The sequence below is a fragment of the Nicotiana tomentosiformis genome, chromosome 7 (assembly GCF_000390325.3).
Source record: "Nicotiana tomentosiformis chromosome 7, ASM39032v3, whole genome shotgun sequence".
NCBI lineage: Eukaryota > Viridiplantae > Streptophyta > Magnoliopsida > Solanales > Solanaceae > Nicotiana > Nicotiana tomentosiformis.
The window spans coordinates 98211255-98233698 of record NC_090818.1 but is presented as its reverse complement, the minus strand read 5'-3'; positions in this window follow the sequence as shown (position 1 = coordinate 98233698).

Below are 22444 nucleotides of genomic sequence, written 5' to 3'. Positions count from 1 at the left end.
TTGTGAACCCCGGGTCGCAAATGCGACATCTGCAACATATCAAAATGGGACTTAAATGGGATTTTAGTTCATTCTTTCAAATTTTCAAAACAAGAAACCCTAGAGGCAATTTTTCAAAGAACCTTTCTTTCACAAATCATTGGTAAGTGATTCTAAACTAGTTTCTTTCAATCTTTCACTACATTTCCTAAGATTGCAACCAAAAATCTTGGAAAGTTGTGATTGGGATTCATTTGGAATATTTGTTTAAACACTCTCCTTGATGTTATTTATGCTTCCTGCCTTGTTTGTCATTGATATACATATGCTTGGTAAGGAAGAGTTTAAAGCACAAAGGGTGACGTCGTACCTTTGTTTATACATTATCATGTGAGGGAGTGTGAAAAGCACGAAGGGTGATGTCGTGCCATATTATTAGGAGTAAAAGCACGAAGGGTAATGTCGTGCCATATTATTTAGAGTAAAAGAACAAAGGGTGATGTTGTGCCATATTACTGAGAGTAAAAGCACAAAGGGTGATGTCGTGCCATATTATTGAGAGTAAAAGCATGAATGGTGATGCCGTGCCATATTATTGAGAGTAAAAGCATGAAGGGTGATGCCATGCCTTATTATTGAGAGTAAAAGCACGAAGGGTGATGTCGTGCCATATCATTTGTGATAAAAGCACGAAGGATGATGCCGTGCCATGTTATGTGAGGACGAGGGACGTGCATTATGTTGTGATATCTTTCCTTTGTGTATACGTTTATGCTGTTACATTGAGCTGTTATTGTTGTATTTATGGTTCTTATGTGACTTGTCGTTAATGCCATGTTCTTGTTCTTTATCTTATTTGTTATTGTGTCATTCATGTCTTCTACTTGCTAAACTTGCAAATACCATGCCTACTTCCTGCTGTCATAATTATATCTTTGTCGTATCTATTTGGGTTGCACTTAGTACATGCCTTCTACCGTGTTAGTCATTCATGCTTCTACTTGTTAACGCATAAACATCACGTGTTCCCCTCTTATTCGTTATATTTGTATTTTTGCCTCCACTATGCTAGTTATTTGAAGTTACATTCCTTTTCCTGATTGTTGTCATCACCTCTATCTTTCCGCCTAGTCTGTTACTGATTCCCTTAGGTACATTCTCGTTCATTATTCCTACTTGTGTATTTCCTACTTTGTCATTACTGTTGTATGCATGTTTGGTGAGGATGAGATAAATGCACGAAGGGTGTTGCCATTCCATTGACTTGATATTAGAGTATATTACTCACGTTATGAAAGTTATGGGGTGATTATTGTGGTTTATTAGTTTCTCTCTAAGGAAAAGATTGATTGAGATATTGGAAACTGTTGAATTGTGATCTCTTCTAGTACTCTGTTATTGTTTTGTACATTTGTTTCCTGTTCTTTATACTGTTATAATGTAGTATAGTTCCATTGCTAGATTTCGGTACAGATTTTTATTAGTGAGCATCGTTTTACAAAAAAAGACTTGTCACTACTTCGACGAGGTTAGACGAAATACTTACTAGGTACATGGGGCCGGTTGTACTCATACTACACTTCTGCACCTTGCGTGAAGACTTTTGGAGCAGAGCTGCTGGTGATGACGAGAGATGACCCTAAAGATGTTCGTGCATTCTGGATATAGCTGCCACTTGTCCTTGGTAGCTTTAGATTTTGATAATCTGTTTATGTAGCTTTCGAACAGATTGTGTAATTATTTGCATCATCTTTGCAAATTCTAAGTCTTAGATGCTCATGATTTGTACTACCAGTTCTTAGGTTAATTTGTGAACGTTCAGATAATTCTTCATTATTTTCCTACAATTTCATTTGGATTATATTGAGTGTTAGTTGGCTTACCTAGCGAGTCGAGTTAGGTTCTATCATGGCTATTGATTTTTGGGTCGTGACAAGTTGGTATCATAGCACTAGGTTCATAGGTTCTACGAGTCATGAGCAAGTATCTAGTATAGGTTTGCGGATCGGTACCATGACATCCATACCTATCGTTGAGAGGTTGCAGGGTATTTAGGATAAACTTCTCATCTTTCTTTCTTTATCGTGTAGCATTGATTCAGCTTGAAGCGTAACTCTTTGAATTCTTTCCACACATTCGTATGCACATGTGAGCGTTCGGTATCGGTTGAGTATGGACGGCTTGTGATTCCATGGATGAGGTGCGATATGTGATTTCTATGTGCTGAGGATGGGTCAGTCTGGAGGACTTGAGGCCGGGTTTTGATTGTAGCTTAAGCACGGGCATTTCAGTTTTGTGTGCTTGTGCCTTTGGGCTTATATGTTCGGTAGTGTACCTATGAGTGGAATTTATCGTCGACGAGTGGTTGGATGACTAAATGATGAGTAGGATGTGACTACGGGCTATGTTCAGATGACCTGAATGTGAAGAGAAGAGTTTGCTTGTGGTGTGTAGTCCCGAGTTATGAGTGTGTTGGAAGGTTTTCCATGTTGTTTAATTGTGGGGCGAATTTGATTCTCATTCCTCATTGATGAGTTTAGACTCAGGAAGATTAAGTGGTGGCATAGTAGTTGTGGCTAGAATATAAGATTTACGTTGGATGGTGTCGAGGCTCGTGGTATTTCTATATCATTGTGGATTATGCATTTCAGTATCAGGAAGACTAAGTGGTGGAGGAAACGACTTTAGATTCACAGAAGGTCTCCTTAGAGTGGGTTTCTCGGTTGTGGTACTTTGGGGTGATAAGAGGGAATACAGCAGCTTATGAACCTTAGGGCATTGTGGTTTTTATGGTTAAATCTCTTATGGCAAGCTTTGGGGTAAGGTTAATGGTGTTCTCGCAAGGAGGGGTATCAAATTGAGGGTAATTTGGAAGGAACTCAAAGGAAACAGGGCAGTTTGATAGTAAATTAGATCAACACGGTAATGATATGATCGGTTCTTTGGGTACTTATGATGTGGTGGATCTCCACAGGTGTTCCATGGCAATGCTCATGGGTTTTGGGCAACTGCGTGGCTTGGTTAAGTTAGAGGGATTCAGTTCTGATAGCTTGGTTATGTGCAAACGGATTCCAAGCGGTTCTCGATGATTTCTATCATGGCAAGAGGTGAATATTTCCTACCGGTGTGAGAAACATGTTGCGTATTAGGATTTCCTCCTGGATGAGATCAAATAGAAGGTTTCTGACTGATCGGGATTGAGTTTTCCATGTGTATAGTCACGGTTCAGTTTTGAAGGGAAGGTCATGAATTCTTAGACAGCACGGACGATTTCAAATGTCTAGATGGATGCTATCACTACTTGGTGTTGCTTGAAAAGGGTGTGCATTTCAGAAGACGCATTGTGTTTTGACTTACAGATGAAACATTGATATTGCGGTGCTCGCCTGGTTAGTTGACTGTTGAGATTTATATTTTGTTATGTGGTACGGAAGAATTATAGAAGTATTCCCCATGGGATGATTGTATACGAGAGATGTGTTAGACATTTGGGCGGTGGAGTTGGGATCAGGTAGGATGATTCGTGTGTTCTATGGATTTGGAGACTGGGGGTTCTCAGAAGCAGATTGTTTCGTGGTTGTGGACTTTTGAAGGGCTATTTATCCGTTCGGGGATGACCGGAGTTGATTTGGGGGTCCATTGGTAGGCCCAATGAGGATGTGTATTCTGTATAGGATCGGATTTGATTGCTCCTGTGCAGCTGTTACCACAGGTATAATGTCGGGCAAAATAGATGTTATCCGTGCCTTGGTCTGTGTTGTGTGCTCCTCTCTTATGCTATGACGGGTTGTGAGGGGTACATGGTTCTTCGTACGAATATTGCAATTCAGTTTAGGCCTCATGGCTCTATGGGCGAGATGGCCTTCGTGATGTTGATTTGCTTATTGCACCATAGTTGTGCTTGTCTTTCTCAGTATTGTATGTTCCTAATAATGTTTCCCACAGTTATATTTTCTGCACTCTATTGTGTTTGATATTGACGCACATGTGATCAGTGAGCCCGAGTATTATAGCTTGATGGATACCCTATGTGGATTGATATGATGGGATCGGGTTGCACGCCGCAACGTTACTATGATGAAATGTAACTCCTGATGCTTACTTCGTCTAGTTTTGCTTCCACCTTGTTGAAAATAGTTCATAGGAAAATGCTAAAATTTCCTTGCCTGCTTAACTTGTTTAGTAATCTTCTTATTTAACTTTCTTACTGTTATCAGTCATGTCTGAATTATTACTTGTTGGTGTTCGGGACCGTGTTGTGTGGGTTCCATTTTATTATTGTTGATACTTGTCGGTGGGGCTTCTTGTATTGACTGAGATGAGGTTTCTAGACTTGAGAATGGCACTATTTTATTGGGATGAGGAAGGTTTGGAAGAATAATACTAAATACTGCTGAGGATTTGGGCAATGGCCCTGGTCGGACGAATGAGTTTCTTGGTTTATTGATCAGATGAGTGGTTAAGAGGTTATGTGTGTTTCTTTCATCATCAGCAGGGTATGAAGGTTTTGAACGGGGCTCTAATCGATATGATGCTTGCTACCGGCATCGGATTTATTTTTGGGCAATAACAGTGGTCAGCAATTCCTGCTATGAATGTCGGAGTGATGAGGTGTACCATGTGATTTTATCTTGGGGTTATGGTTATGACCTAATACAACTTGTTCAGGTTTATACAGTGTGTAGATGTGAGATTCGGGCCTTGTAATGAATTAGGGATGTAAGAGATTGGGTTCTAAGGTTTAAGGACCAAGGTTAAAGTAAGGATCTCTAGTTATGTTGCGTTGGCAGGCTTATATGGAGCAGGGTGACGTGGGATCATCCCTGGGTATATGCATAGTAAGGTTACACCATGATTGGATAGCTTTGGAACGACTCCTGGCACGTTCGAGGACGAACGTATGTTTAAGTGGTGGATAATGTAACGACCCGACTGGTCATTTTGAGAACTTGCACTTTTCTCGGTAGTTTGAGGGCACGAGTATCCCAGCATGATGTATTATGTGATGAACTGATAGGTCATCTTATGTTTTGGAACTTAAGTTTGTGTTTCGAAGCCTCAAAAACCTCATTTTAGCTTTTCTCGATTTACATGCACAGTTCGGGTGTTTTTCCGAAAAGCTTTTATGTTAAAAACTGATAAAAATATGAAATATTTACCTTAAAACCCATTTGAGTTGACTTTGGTCAACGCTTTGAGCAAACATACTCGGATCCATGTTTTGACGGTGCCGATGGGTCCATATCGTGATTTGGGACTTGGGCATATGCGCGGAATCGAATTCGGAAGTCCCTAGCTCGAGTTATCGCATTTTGTTGAAATTTGAAAGTTTAAAGGCTTAATGAGTCTAAAGGTTTGATTGATGTTTGAAATTGTTGATACCGGGTCCATATTTTAGTTCTGGAACCCGGTATAGGTTCATTGCTATATGTCACGCCCCAAACTCGGGGAGCGAGACCGGTGCTCAACCGAGAGAACCCGGCCGAGCAAGCCTGTTAGATTTTCTTCTACCCAAACTCATCCATGTATAAAGAGGAGATGTACTCCATTAATCAAACACTGAAAATATTTTTATTAACAACATCCTTGTCATTCCCATTAGCAGCTTCATACACAACTTCCAAAAACATGATTTCCAAATAACAACATTTCTAGTTCAATTCCCAATATCAACTAGAACCCACAACCTGTCTACGGAGCCTCTAAGTACAATAGAAGAGTAATATGGAAATGCCGGCAACAAGGCCCCGTCTATACCTCAAAACACAGTACATGAGAAAAAAAAGATACATGACCCCGAAATGAAGTGGGGCTCACCAAATTAGCTGAAAAGAGTCTACTGCTATCACTGATCAATGCCGCCTGCTGTAGAACCACCTTCATCCACTAAAGATACAGTGCCCCCGACAAATAAGACGGTAGTACTGTCGAATAGCACTAGTATGTATAGCTAAAATTCCTCTTTCAAAATAGGATTCCCATATAAGAAAAGGCAACAGATAGAAACAACAAGACACGATCAACAATATCCAAATGTTCAGTTCAAACATAATAATTTTCAAAATACGAACTTCATAAACAATTTTGGTTGGGAGATCATTAGCACCGATATACCACCGTCTTTGTTAGCACGTAGTCCGATCACGCCCGATCGGCTAGGCCATCTCCCCACGAACAATGTGGTTTTACAAGTGATGTGAAAGAAAGTTATTACCAAGAGTAGTACCACCATATGCACAATATAGCATTTGATCTCCACCCGATCAGCTAGGCCGCCTTCCCACATATGCCATGTGGGTTGACTTTTCCTATCCACAAAGGTTCCAGTTTCATCCCAATTAAGGGGAATAATATCACAATTTCCCACAAATTCCAATTGCATCCCAAATAAGGAAAATAATCACAATCCACCCCTACACCGGCACGTGTAGTTTCAGGTGTGGGCCTTATGACCCACCCTTCCTCGGTTTTGCTAATGATGCTCCCAAAAACGTTTTCGATTTGATTTGAAAATAGAAATATCATAAATACAATTGTATTCACCTCAATATCTTTCACATTGTATAAATTCTCATTAGTATTTCCAGTCATTCACAACGACAATATTTCCTTGGCTTATTAGGCCATTCATAAGATTCTTTATTCCTGGCACGATAGCCGTATTTCATATTCCACACTTTCACCTCTTTCAATTTCAAGATCACCATCAAATATCAAGATATAGAATATTCCGAAAATCACAACTTTAAATTCATTAGAAATGAATAATTTAAACACAACAGATTTCTTTCCGAAAAATGGAGTAAAATAATTGGCAATTGATGAGCAATTTCAAATCATTAACAAGTGACACCCCATTTATTCTTGAAATACTTTTCCCCAAAAATGACAATGTACAATTTCAACACATGAGTATATAAAACTCGAATCACACTAGATATATTTATAAAAGCAAGGGATTAGTTAAGGCAGCCACTTATGGGCATGAATTGAGTACAAAAGCCTTTAGGCAATTCTATTTTCGAAATCGTTTTCAAACAATCAAGTCGAGGCTCATTTCATATTCTTTATTTCATTCTCTCAAATCATCTGCACTACTAGTGACAGTCGTAACTTAAATTCTTGGCACGTTGGCCACATGCTATATCCCCAATTCAATTATTTCATTTCCAACCACCTTTATAGGTTATCAACAATAATACATTTCCAATCCAGACGTTAGGTACACATATAAAAAATTTCAAGTCTTAAGAATATTGAGATTTTCTCACACAATTTGGCATACTAGCTTTCATTTGAAATATGATTCAAATCCACAACATTTTAATACGCAACCCTTACTTTGAAACTCACGGGAACATTATGGAGTTCAATTCCAAGAGAGAAAGTTTAGCCAACATACCTCAATTGAGCTTTCCTTAAATTACTACAATGTTCCGAAAATTCTAGCAATCCCAATCTATTTTTAGACATAATAAAATTGAACCATAATTAGGAAGATATTCATGGTCTCAGCTCATTTGAGCATTTTATCAAACACTAGGTGTGCAAATTTAACCACAATGTTCTTCTACAAGATTTCCTTCACTCCACAACTCAATCCTTACTTACTTAAGCTCAACAATCTTTCCACAAATCTAATTGATACATGCATGTATAAATAATACTTTCATACCCAAGAATCACACTCCTAATCAACCATCTTCTTCCCAGATTCGAAATTGAAAACCAGGGTATTGAACCTTACCTCTTAGATGAAAAACTTGTGAGACTTCCTTGTTAATCTTCCAAGATTTGAGCACGACTTGATGAATAATTAGCCTAGGGTTTCCTCTCTCTCTCTCTCTCTCTAAAGCACTCTCCCTTCTCTCTAAAACATCAGAATTTTTGCTCAAAAATGACCCTTTGCGTGTATTAAATGAAGTTGGGTCAGTTTGTAAAAACCCAAAAATGAAGCTCCGAAATAGGTTCTGCGATCGCATAATCAATATGCGGACCACATATCGGTCACATAATTGCTGACCAAAACGACCAAAAATCTGTCTGTGTCTGCGGTCACTATGCAGTCCGCATAACAGTTATGCGGTCGCATAATGCACCGCTGAAATGTTATGCGGTCGCATAGTCGACCTCATAATCGCTTCCAGACTGACCCTCTCCTACCTCACTTCTGCGTCCATTATGCGTCCCGTAGAGTGGTTCTGCGGTCGCATAATGGACCGTAGAAATGCGTTTTTCTGCCAAAACACGTATACCTACTCCAGTACCATGAAACCTTAAATTCCTTTGCGAAAGTTTTCGGGGCTTTACACTTAAATACTTTAAAATTTTCGGGGGCTTTACATTATTTCCGCTTAGGATCATTCGTCCTCGAATAAGGGTCAAAATCAGTCATTAGCATTCAATGTGGCCCAACTGTTAGTTCACACACACCAGTAGTTTCAAAATTTGGCTAACTCCCTAAATTTCCAAACATTTCGCTAGAGTATCCCCTATAACTTGACCTATCCACTGTCAGAGTAACACATAAACAACTCCTAACAACACATCCACAACTCAAAAAAGCACCTCTATGTATATCAACATCACGAATCTCAGCATTACATGCATTACATTATCTCAAGTAGCATTTGGACAAGAACCGCACATATATAAATCATAACATAAAGGGAGTACCTTTCGATCCATAATCATTTAACTATACACTCAAGTGGGAACATTTTATTTCCTTAACACTTTTGCCCCTCAATGTGGTCTCCTCGACTTAGAGACTTCGCCATAACACATTAACGGAAACAATCTCAACTCCCGGACTTTTCTAACAAGGATAGCAAATAGTTGCTCCTCACAATATCATTATCCATTAACTTCACCTTATTAGACAAAGACATATGAAATACCGGGTACATGGAGAAAAGTAATAGGGAAACATCATACTCATAGTTTAGCCTATTTACCTCAACATTTTATACGGCCTAATGTAACTACACATACTTTACCTCTATTAACAATACACATAGCTTCCTCATGGAGAAAATATTGAGAATAACCCATTCACTTTATTCAAATCTAAATTTCTATGCCAAACACCCAAACTAACCCTTTGGCGATCTCCAACAATTTCTTTAAGATGTGTTAGCATGAATATGACCATAAAATTTCCCATCCAATATATTTGCTCACGGGATGATCCTTCTTTTTTGACATGTTTGAACCTACAACACTCAATAGATTTGCTACAAACAGGAACAGCGAGGTTCGAGATTTTGCTGGAATTATTCAAGAATCCATCAATGTGCTGAGCACGGCATTTCAGGAGGTTATATCCTAAGAGACATGAAGGTCACTACCAATAGCGCTGACATGGTAATTCGTTATGGTGACATCATTGGTTCAACAAACGAGTCATAGAGTTTCCTAGTAGGCATTGATAACGTAGGGAAAATGTTCATGATTCTGAGATTTAAAAGAAATGAGTCATGAAAAGGACATCAAAAATTATTTTATTCGATTCGTGCCTTATTTGGCAATAGTAGGCCTCAAATACAGATAACACTTATATGACACCAGTCGCCTCTAAAATCCTCAAACACGTATACCTACTCCGGCACCACGAAACCTTAAATTCATTTGCAAACTCTTACGAGGCTTTACACTAAAATAATTTGAAATTTTCCGGGGTGTTACACTATATTTATGACTTGTTTGTCAAATTTGGGAGAAACAGAGTTGGTTTGATGTGACTCGGACGTCCGGTTGTTAAAATAGATATTTTAAAGCTTTCTTGAAAATTTTAATTGATTGTGGTGTTCAATTCGTAGTTCTAGGTGTTTTTTTGGTGAATTGATCGCGCGAGCATGTTCGTATGATGTTCTAAGACTTGTGTGCATAGTTGGTTAGTGACCCGAGGGCTAGGGTAAGTTTCAGATAGGCTACAGAGTGGTTTGGACTTAGAAAAACTCAGCTGGTGTTTCAGTTCTGGTGCAGGCCTCTGATCTCGCATTTGCGAGATCAAGCATCGCATTTGCGACCTCTGATGGGTTCGCAATTGCCAGTAACTCATCGCATTTTTGAAGAGTAGCTGGGCCACCTTATGTTCACATTTACGAAGTGGGTCAGGGGAGTACATGATCGCAATTGCGATCAGGTGGTCGCATTTGTGGAAGGTCAGATTCGCATTTGCAAACAATTCATCGCAAATGCGATGAAAGAAAAGATGTAAAGGTCTTCACATTTGCGATTGATTCTTCACATTTAAGAACTCCAGGTCGCAAATGCGACATCTGCAACGGATCAAAATGGGACATAGACGGGATTTTGGTTCATTCTCTCACATTTTCAAAACAAGAAACCCTAGAGGCGATTTTTCAAAGATCCTTTCTTCCCCAAATCACTGGTAAGTGATTCTAAACTAGTTTCTTTCAATATTTCACTACATTTCCTAAGATTTCTACCAAAAATCTTGTGTTTTCATGGTGGAAGTGGGGGGGTTTGGGTAGAATTAGGGATTTTTGTAAAATTTGAATTTAGACCTCAAATTGAGGTCGAATTTCAAAATAAATTACATACCCGGGCTCGGGGGTGAATGGGTACTCGGGTTTTGGTCCAAATTTTGGGTTTGGACCAAGCGTGCCCGGGAGTTGACTTTTGTTGACATTTTCAATAATGACCTAAATTGAATCTTTTACAATCGTGGGTAGTTCTTAAGGCTTAATGTGAATCGTTTTGTTGGTAAATTGCTAGATTCTATTGGTTCAGCGGCTTCTTTGAAAGGAAAAAAGATGTGGTTGAGATTTGAGTTGATCTTTTGCACGAGGTAAGTGGGTTGCCTAACTTTGTTGAGGGGAGTTTTCCTACTATTTGACATTATTTGCTACATGCGGTGGTGATATATATATGAGGTGACGAGCATATATGCCTGTCCAGGGTTAACCATGCTCGAGGGTAAATTATGTTATAAATTGTGTCTTGTAGAATCACGTGACCTTCTTGCTTCATGCCTTACTTGAATCCTAGATACTATGACCGTAGTATTAGACGTTAGAAACTAAGACTTAGATTATTATAACTAGATCAAATTTGATGAGATTTTGAGAATACATTGATGTGTCTAATTCGGTTATTACTATGCGTACTCATTAATACATTGCTACGGCCGATATCCTTGAGATACTAGATTCTATACTTGTGTTGTAGATCATTTGTGAGATTTGTTGAAATACTTGAATAATAAGGTTCTTGCGGGTTTATTAACTATTGTTGGCTTGGAAAGTTGTGATTGGAATTCATTTGGAATATTCGTTTAAACACTCTCCTTGACATTATTTATGCTTCCTGCCTTGTTTGTCATTGATATACAGATACTTGGTAAGGAAGAGTGTAAAGCACGAAGGGTGATGTTGTGCCTTTGTTTATACATTATCATGTGAGGGAGAGTGTAAAGCACGAAGGGTGATGTCGTGCCATATTATTGAGAGTAACAGTACAAAGGGTGATGCCGTGCCATATTATTGAGAGTAAAAGCACGAAGGGTGATGTTGTGCCATATTACTGAGAGTAAAAGCACGAAGGGTGATGTCGTGCCATATTATTGAGAGTAAGAGCACAAAGGGTGACGTCGTGCCATATTATTGAGAGTAAAAGCACGAAGGGTGATGTCGTGCCATATTATTGAGAGTAAAAAAACCAAGGGTGATGCCGTGCCATATCATTTGTGAGTAAAAGTACGAAGGGTGATGCCGTGCCATGTTATGTGAGGACGAGGGGCATGCATTATGTTGTGATATCTTTCCTTTGTGTTTACGTTCATGTCGTTACATTGAGTTGTTATTGTTGTATTTATGGTTCTTATTTGACTTGTCGTTAATGCCATGTTCTTGTTCTTTATCTTATTTGTTATTGTGTCACTCATGCCTTCTACTTGCTAAACTTGCAAATACCATGCCTACTTCCTGCTGTCATAATTATATCTTTGTTGTATCTATTTCAGTTTCACTTAGTACATGCCTTATACCATATTAGTCATTCATGCTTCTACTTGTTAATGCATAAAGATCATGTGTTCCCCTCATTTTAGTTATATTTGTATTTATGCCTCCACCATGCTAGTTAGTTGAAGTTACATTCCTTTTCCTGATTGTTATCATCACCTATATGCTTTCCGCATAGTATGTTACTTATGCCTTTATGTACATTCTCATTCATTATTGCTACTTGCATATTTCCTACTTTGTCATTACCGTTATCGACATTTCTGCCATCCGATTGGTACTGTTGTATGCATATTTGTTGAGGATGAGATAAATGCACGAAGGGTGTTATCATGCAATTGACTTGATATCACAGTATATTCCTCACGTTATGAAAGTTATGGGGTGACTAATATGGTTTATTGGTTTCGCTCTAAGGAAAAGATTGGTTGAGATATTGGAAACTGTTGAATAGTGATCTCTTCTAGAACTCTGTTATTGTTTTGTACATTCGTTTCGCGTTCTCTATACTGTTATACTGTAGTATAGTTCTATTGCTAGATTTCGGTACAGATTTTTATTAGTGAGCATCTTTTTACTAAAAGGCCCTGTCACTACTTCGACGAGGTTAGACGAAATAATTACTAGGTACATGGGGTTAGTTGTACTCATACTACACTTCTGCACCTTGTATGAAGACTTTTGGAGCGGAGCTGCTGGTGATGTCGGGAGATAAGCCTGAAGATGTTCATGCGTTCCGGATATAGATGCCACTTGTCCTTGGTAGCTTTAGATTTTGTTAATCTGTTTATGTAGCTTTCGAACAGATCGTGTAATTATTTGCATCATCTTTGCAAATTCTAAGTCTTAGAAGCTCATGATTTGTACTATTAGTTCTTGGGTTAATTTGTAAACTTTCAGATAATTCTTCATTATTTTCCTACAATTTCATTTGGATTGTATTGAGTGTTAGTTGGCTTACCTAGCAAGTCAAGTTAGGTTCCATCACAGCTAGTGATTTTTGGGTCATGACAAGTTAGTATCAGAGCACTAGGTTCTACGAGTCATGAGCAAGTGTCTAGTAGAGTTTTGTGGATCGGTACGATGACGTCCATACCTATCTTCGAGAGGCTGCAGTGTATTTAGGATAAACTTCCCATCTTTCTTTCCTTATCGTGTGGCATTGATTCAGCTTGTAGCGTAACTCTTTGAATTGTTTCCACGTATTTGTATGCGCATGTGAGCGCTCGGTATTGGATGAGTATCGAGGGCTTGTGATTCCATGGATGAGGTGCGAGATATGATTTCTGTGTACTGAGGATGAGTCAGTCTGGAGGACTTGAGTCCGGGTTTTGATTGTAGCTTGAGCACGGGAATTTTGGTTTTGTGTGCATGTGCCTTTGGGCTTATATGTTCGGTAGTGTACCTATGAGTGGAATTTGTGGTCAGCGAGTGGTTGGATGACTAAATGATGAGTAGGATATGACTGCGGGTTGTGTTCAGATGACCTGAATATGAAGAGAAGGGTTTGCTTGAGGCGTGTAGTCCCGAGTTATGAGTGTGTTGGAAGGTTTGCCATGTTGTTTAATTGTGGGGCAAATTTGATTCTCATGCCTTATTGATGAGTTCAGACTCAGGAAGATTAAGTGGTGGCATAGTAGTTGTGGCTAGAATATAAGATTTATGTTGGATGGTGTCGAGGCTCGCGGTATTTCTATATCATTATGGATTATGCATTTCAATATCAGGAAGACTAAGTGGTGGAGGAAACGACTTTAGAATCACAGAAAGTCTCTTTAGAGTGGTGTCTCGGTTGTGGTACTTTGTGGTGCTAAGAGGGAATGCAGCAGCTTATGGGCCTTAGAGCGCTGTGATTTTTATGGTAGAATCTCTTATGGAAAGCTTTGGGGTAAGGATCATGGTGTTCTCACAAGGAGGGGTATCAACATGAGGGTAATGTGGAAGGAACTCAGAGGAAACATGACGGTTTCATAGTAAATTGGATCAACACAGTAATGATATGATCGATTCTTTGGGTACTTATGATGTGGTAGGTCTCCACAGGTGCTCCGTGGCAATGCTCATGGGTTTTGGGCAACTGCGTGGCTTGGTTAAGTTAGAGGGATTCGGTTTTGATAGCTTGGTTATGTGCAAATGGATTCCAAGCGGCTCTCGATGATTTCTATCACGGTTCGAGTTGAATATTTCCTACCGGTGTGAGGAACATGTTGCGTATTGGGATTTCCTCCTGGATGAGATCAAATAGATGGTTTCTAACTGATCGGGACTGAGTTTTTCATCTGCAGGGTCACGGTTAAGTTTTTAAGGAAAGGTCATGAATTCTTAAACAACACGGACGATTTCAGATGTCTAGATGGATGCTATCACTACTTGATGTTGCCTAAGAAGGGTGTGCATTTCAGAAGATGCATTGTATTTTGACTTACAGATGAAACATTGATATTGCGGTGCTCGCCCGGTTAGTCGACTATTGAGATTCAGATATTGTTATGTGGTACGGAAGAATAATAGAAGTATTCTTCATGGGATAATTGTATACGAGAGATGTGTTAGCCATTTGGGCGGTGGAGTTGGGATCAGGTAGGATGATTCATATGTTCTATGGATTTGGAGACTAGGGGTTCTCAGAAGCAGATTGTTTCGTGGTTGTGGACTTTTGAAGGGCTATTTATCCGTTCGGGGATGACCGGAGTTGATTTGGCGGTCCATTGGTAGGCCCAATGAGGATGTGTATTCTGTATAGGATCGGATTTAATTGCTCTTGTACAGCTGTTACCACAGATATAATGTCTGGTGAAATAGATGCTATTCGTGCCTTGGTCTGTGTTATGTGCTCCTCTCTTATGCTATGACGGGTTGTGAGGGGTACATGGTTCTTCGTACGTATATTGTGATTCAGTTTAGGCCTCATGGCTCTTTGGGCGAGATGGCCTTCGTGATGTTGATTTGCTTATTGCACCATAGTTGTGCTTGTCCTTCTCATTATTGTGTGTTCCTAATAATGTTTCCCACAGTTATATATTGTGCACTCTATTGTGTTTGATATTTATGCACATGTGATTCGTGAGCCCGAGTATTATGACTCGATGGGTACCCTAATTGGATTGATATGGTGGGATCGGGTTACACACCGCAACGGTACTGTGATGAAATGTAACTCCTGATGCTTACTTCGTGTAGTTTTGCTTCCACCTTGTTGAAAGTAGTTCATAGGAAAATGCTAAACTTTCACTGCCTGCTTAACTTGTTTAGTAGTCTTCTTATTTAACTCTCTTACTATTATCTGTCATGTCCGAATTATTACTTGTTGGTTTTCGGGAACGTGTTGTATGGGTTCCATATGATATTTTTGATACTTGTCGGTGGGGCTGCTTGTATTGACTGAGATGAGGTTTCAAGACATGAGAATGGAACTATTGTATTGGGATGAGGAAGGTTTGGAAGAATAATACTAAATACTACTGAGCATTTGTGCAATGGCCCTAGTTGGACGAATGAGTTTCTTGGTTTATTGATCAGATGAGTGGTTAAGAGGTTATGTGTGTTTCTTTCATCATCGGCATGGTATGGAGGTTTTGAACGAGGCTCTAATCGATATGAGGCTTGCTACCGGCACCGGATTTGTTTTTAGGCAATAATAGTGGTCAGCAGTTCCTGCTATGAATGTCGGAGTAATGGGGTGTACCGTGTGATTTTATCTTGGGGTTATGGTTATGACCTAATACAACTTGTTCAGGTTTATACAGTATGTAGATGTGAGATTCGGGTCTTGTAATGAATTTGGGATGTTAGAGATTGGGTTCTAAGGTTTAATGACCAAGGTTAAAGTAAGGATCTCGAGTTATGTTGCGCTGGTAGGCTTATATGGAGCAGGGTGACGTGGGATCACCCCCCCGGGTATATGCATAGCAAGGTTACACCGTGATTGGATAGCTTTGGAATGACACCTGGCACGTTCGAGGACGAACGTATGTTTAAGTGGTGGAGGATGTAACGACCCGACTGGTCGTTTTGAGAACTTGCACATTTCTCGGTAGTTTGAGGGCGCGAGTATCCCCGCATGAAGTATTATGTGATGAACCGATAGGTCATCTTATGTTTTAGAACCTAATTCTATGTTTTGAAGCCTCAAATACCTCATTTTAGCCCTTCTCGATTTACGTGCACAAATCGGGTGTTTTTCCGGAAAGTATTTATGTTAAAAACTGATAAAAATATGAAATCTTTGCCTTAAAACCCATTTGAGATGACTTATGTCAAGGTTTGAGCAAACAAACTCGGATTTGTGTTTTGACGGTCCCGATGGGTCCGTATCGTGATTTAGGACTTGGGCGTATGCCCGTAATCAAATTCGGAAGTCCCTAGCTCGAGTTATCGCATTTTGTTGAAATTTGAAAGTATAAAGGCTTAATGAGTCTAAAGGTTTGATCGATGTTTGAAATGGTTGATACCGTGTCCGTATTTTGGTTCCGGAACCCGGTATAGGTTCATTGCTATATGTTACACCACAACCTCAGGGAGCGCGACCGGCGCTCAACCGAGAGAACGCGGCCGAGCAAGCCTGTTAGATTTCCTTCTACCCAAACTCATCTATGTATAAAGAGGAGATGTACTCCATTAATCAAACATTAAAATGATTTTTATTAACAACATCCTTATCATTCCCATTAGCAGCCTCATACACAATTTCCAAAATATAACGAGTTTATATAATTAATGAAAAACATGATTTCCAAATACCAACATTTCTAGTTCAATTCCCAACATCAACCACAACCCACAACCTGTCTACAGAGCCTCTAAGTACAATAGAAGAGTAGTATGGAAATACTGGCAATAAGGCCCCGGCTATACCTCAAAACATAGTACATGAGAAACAAAAGATACATGACCCCGAAATGAAGTGGGGCTCACCAAATAAGCTGAAAAGAGTGTACTGCTATCACTGATCAATGCCGCCTGCTGTAGAACCACCTGCATCCATTAAAGATGCAGCGCTGCCGACAAAAAGGGACGGTAGTACTGTCGAATAGCACTAGTATGTATAGCTAAAAATCCTCTTTCAAAATAGGATGCCCATATAAGAAAAGGCAACACATAGAAACAGCAAGTCACAATCAACAATATCCGAATGTTTAGTTAAAACATAATAATTTTCAAAATACAAACTTCATATACAATTTTGGTTGGGAGATCATTAGCATCGATATACCACCGTCTTTGTTAGCACGGAGTCCGATCACGCCCGATCAGCTAGGCCATCTCCCCACGAACAATGTTGTTTGATAACTAATACGAAAGAAAGTTATTACCAAGAGTAGTACCACCATATGCACAATATGGCGTCTGATCTCCACCCGATCATCTAGGCCGCCTTCCCACATATGCCGTGTGGGTTGAATTTTACTATACACAAAGGTTCCAGTTTTATCCAAATTAAGGGGAATAATATCACAATTTCCCAAAGATTCCAATTTCATCCCAAATAAGGGGAATAATCACAATCCACCCCCACACGTGTAGTTTCAGGTGTGGGCGTTATGACCCACCCTTCCTCGGTTTTGCTAATGATGCTCCCAAAAACATTTTCAATTTGATTTGCAAACATAAATATCAGAAATACAATTGTTCTCACCTCAATATCTTTCACATTGTATAAATTCTCATTAGTATTTCCAGTCATTCACAATGACAATATTTCATTGGCTCATTAGGCCATTCACAAGATTCTTTATTCCTGGCACGATGGCCGTATTTCATATTCCACACTTTCACCTCTTTCAATTTCAAGATCACCATCAAATAACAAGATATAGATTATTCCAGAAATCACAACTTTATGTTCATTAGAAATGAACAATTTAAGCACAATAGATTTCTTTCCGAAAAATGGAGTAAAATAATTGGCAATTGATGTGGAAGTTCAAATCATCAACAAGTGACACCCCATTTATTCTTGAAATACTTTTTCCCAAAAATGACAATGTACAATTTCGACACATGAGTATATAGAACTCGAATCACACTGGATATATTTATAAAGCAAGGCATTAGTTAAAGCAGCCACCTATGGGAATGAATTGAGTACAAAAGCCTTGAGGCAATTCTATTTTCGAAATCGTTTTCAAACAATTGAGTCGAGGCTCATTTCATAATCTTTATTTCATTCTCTCAAATCACCTGCACTGCTAGCGACAGTCGTAACTTAAATTCTTGGCATGTTGGCCACGTACTATATCCCCAATTCAATTATTTCATTTCCAACCATCTTTATAGGTTATCAACAATAATACATTTCCAATCCAGGCTTTAGGTACAATATGAGAAATTTTGAGTCTTAAGAATATTGAGATTTTCTCACCCCTTTTGGCATACTAGGTTTCATTTGAAATACAATTCAAATCCACAACATTTTAATATGCAACCCATACTTTGAAACTAACGGGAACATTATAGAGTTCGATTCCAAGAGAGAAAGTTTAGCCAACATAACTCAATTGAGCTTTCATTAAATTACTATAACGTTCCGAAAACTCTAGCAATCCCAATCTATTTTGAGACATAACAAAATTGAACCACAATTAGGAAGATATTCATGGTCTCAACTCATTTGAGCAGTTTATCAAATACTAGGTATGCATATTTAACCACAAGGTTCTTCTACAAGATTTCCTTCACTCCACAACCCAATCCTTACTTATTTAAGTTCAACAATCTTTTCCCAAATCTTATTGATACATGCATGTATAAATAATACTCTCATACCCAAGAATCACACTCCCAATCAACCATCTTCTTCCCAAATTCGAAATTGAAAACTAGGGTATGGAACCTTACCTCTTAGATGAATAACTTGTGAGATTTCCTTGTTAATCTTCCAAGTTTTGAGCAAGACTTGATGAATAATTAGCCTAGGTTTTCCTCTCTCTCACTCTAAAGCACTCTCCCTTCTCTCTAAAATATCAGAATTTTTGCTCAAAAATGACCCTTGCGTGTATTAAACGAAGTTGGGTCGGGTTGTAAAAACCCAAAAATGAAGCTCCGAAATAGGTTCTACGATCGCATATGCGATCGCATAGTCAATATGCGGACCGCATATTGGTCGCATAATTGCAGACCAAAACGACCAAAAATCTGTCTGTGTCTGCGGTCACTATGCGGTCCGTATAACTGTTATGCGGTCGCATAATGCACCGCTGAAATGTTATGCGGTTGCATAGTCGACCGCATAATCGCTTCCAGACTAACCCTCTCCTACCTCACTTCTGCGTCCATTATGCGGCCCGCAGAGTGGTTCTGCGGTCACATAATGGACCGCAGAAATGCTTTTTTTTGCCAAAACACGTATACCTACTCCGGTACCACGAAACCTTAAATTCATTCGTGACATTTTACGGGGCTTTACACTTAAATACTTCAAAAATTTTCGAGGTGTTACGTTATCCCCCGCTTAGGATCATTCATCCTTGAATGAGGGTCAAAATCCATCATTAGCATTCAATGTGGCCCAACTGTTAGTTCACACACACTAGTAGTTTCAAAATTTGGCTAACTCCCTAAATTTCCAAACATTTCGCCAGAGTCTCCCCTGTAACTGGGCCTATCCACCTGTCAGAGTGTCACCAAAATAACTCCTAAAAACACATCCACAACTCAACAAAGCACCTCTATGTATATCAACATCACGAATCTCAACATTACATGCATTACATTATCTCAAGTAGCATTTGGACAAGAACCGCACATATATAAATCATAACATAAAGGGAGTACCTTTCGATCCACAATCATTTAACTATACACTCAAGTGGGAATATTTTATTTCCTTAACACCTTTGCTCCTCAATGTGGTCTCCTCAACTGAGAGACTTCGCCATATCACATTAACGGAGACAATCTCGACTCCTGGACTTTTCTAACAAGGATAGCAAATAGTTGCTCCTATCAATATCATTATCCATTAACTTCACCTTATTAGACATAGACATATGAAACACCGGGTACAGGGAGAAAAGTAATAGGGAAACATCATACTCATAGTTAAGCCTATTTCCCTCAAGATTTCATAAGGCCTAATGTAACTACACATACTTTACCTCTATTAACAATTCACATAGCATCCTCATGGAGAAAATATTAAGAATAACCCATTCACTTTCTTCAAAATTGTCCTGGGTGTTACACTATATTTATGACTTGTCTGTCAAATTTGGTGAAAACATAGTTGGTTTGACGTGACTCAGACGTCCGATTGTTGAAATAGATGTTTTAAAGTTTTCTTAAAATTTTATTGATTGTTGTGTTCAATTCATAGTTCTAGGTGTTATTTTTGCGATTTGATCACGCGAGCATGTTCGTATGATGTTGTAAGACTGGCGTGCATAGTTGGTTTAGAGCCCCGAGGGCTCGGGTGAGTTTCGGATAGACTACAAAGTGGTTTGGACTTAGAAAAACGCAGTTGGTGTTTCAGTTCTGGTGCAGGCCTCTGATCTCGCATTTACGAGATCAGGCATCGCATTTGCGACCTCTGATGGGTTCGTAATTGCGAGTAACTCGTCGCATTTGTGAAGAGTAGCTGGGCCACCTTATGTTCGCATTTGCAAAGTGGGTCAGGGGAGTACAGGATCGCAATTGCGATCAGGTGGTCGCATTTACGGAAGGTCAGAGTTCACATTTGCGAACAATTCATCGCAAATGCGATGAAAGCAGAGATGTGAAGGGCTTCGCATTTTGCGATTGATTCTTCACTTTTTCGAACTCCAGGTCGCAAATGCGACATCTACAACTGATCAAAATGGGACATAGACGGGATTTTGGTTCATTCTCTCACATTTTAAAAACAAGAAACCCTATAGGCAATTTTTCAAAGAACCTTTCTTCCCCAAATCATTGGTAAGTGATTCTAAACTAGTTTCTTTTAATCTTTCACTGCATTTCCTAAGATTTCAATCAAAAATCTTGTGTTTTCATGGTGGAAATTTGGGGTTTGGGTAGAATTAGGGATTTTTGTAAAATTTGGATTTAGACGTCAAATTGAGGTTGGATTTTAAAACAAATTACATAACCGGGCTCGAGAGTGAATGAGTACTCAGGTTTTGGTCCGAATTTTGGGTTTGGACCAAGCGGGCCCGGGAGTTGACTTTTGTTGACTTTTTCAATAATGACCTAAATTGAATCTTTTGCAATCGTGGGAAGTTTCTAAGGCTTAATGTGAATCATTTTGTTGATAAATTGCTATATTCTATTGGTTAGGAGGCCTTTTTGAAAGGAAAAAACATGTGGTTGAGCTTTGAGTTGATCTTTGGCGCGAGGTAAGTGTCTTGCCTAACTTTGTTGAGGGAAGTTTTCCTACTATTTGACATTATTTGCTACATGCGGGGGTGATACATATATGAGGTGACGAGCATATATACATGTCTAGGGTTAACCATGCTCGAGGGTAAATTATGTTATAAATTGTGTCTTGTAGAATCACGTGACGTTCTTGCTTCATGCCTTACTTGACTCCTAGATACTATGAATGTAGTATTAGACGTTAGAAACTAAGACTTAGATTATTATAACCTGATCAAATTTGATTAGATTCTAAGAATACATTGATATGTCTAATTCGGTTATTACTATGCGTACTCATTAATACATTGCTACGGCCGATATCCTTGAGATACTAGATTCTATACTTGTGTTGTAGATCATTTGTGAGATTTGTTGAAATACTTGAATAATAATGTTCTTGTGGGTTTATTGAACTATTGCTGGCTTGGAAAGTTGTGATTAGGATTCATTTGGAATATTCATTTAAACACTCTCCTAGACGTTATTTATGCTTCCTGCCTTGTTTGTCATTGATATACATATGCTTGGTAAGGAAGAGTGTAAAGCACGAAGGGTGATGTCGTGCCTTTGTTTATATATTATCATGTGAGGGAGAGTGTAAAGAACGAAGGGTGATGTCGTGCCATATTATTGAGAGTAAAAGCACGAAGGGTGATGCCGTGCCATATTATTGAGTGTAAAAGCACGAAGGGTGATGTTGTGCCATATTACTGAGAGTAAAAGCACGAAGGGTGATGTCGTGCCATATTATTGAGAGTAAAAGTACAAAGGGTGATGTCGTGCCATATTATTGAGAGTAAAAGCACGAAGGGTGATGCCGTTCCATATTATTGAGAGTAAAAGCACAAAGGGTAATGTCATGCCATATCATTTGTGAGTAAAAGCGTGAAGGGTGATGCCGTGCCAAGTTATGTGAGGACGAGGGACATGCATTAGGTTGTGATATCTTTCCTTTGTTTATACGTTCATGCCGTTACATTGAGTTGTTATTGTTGTATTTATGGTTCTTATTTGACTTGTCGTTAATGCCATGTTCTTGTTCTTTATCTTATTTGTTATTATGTCACTCATGCCTTCTACTAGCTAAACTTGCAAATACCATTCCTCCTTCCTATTGTCATAATTATATCTTTGTCGTA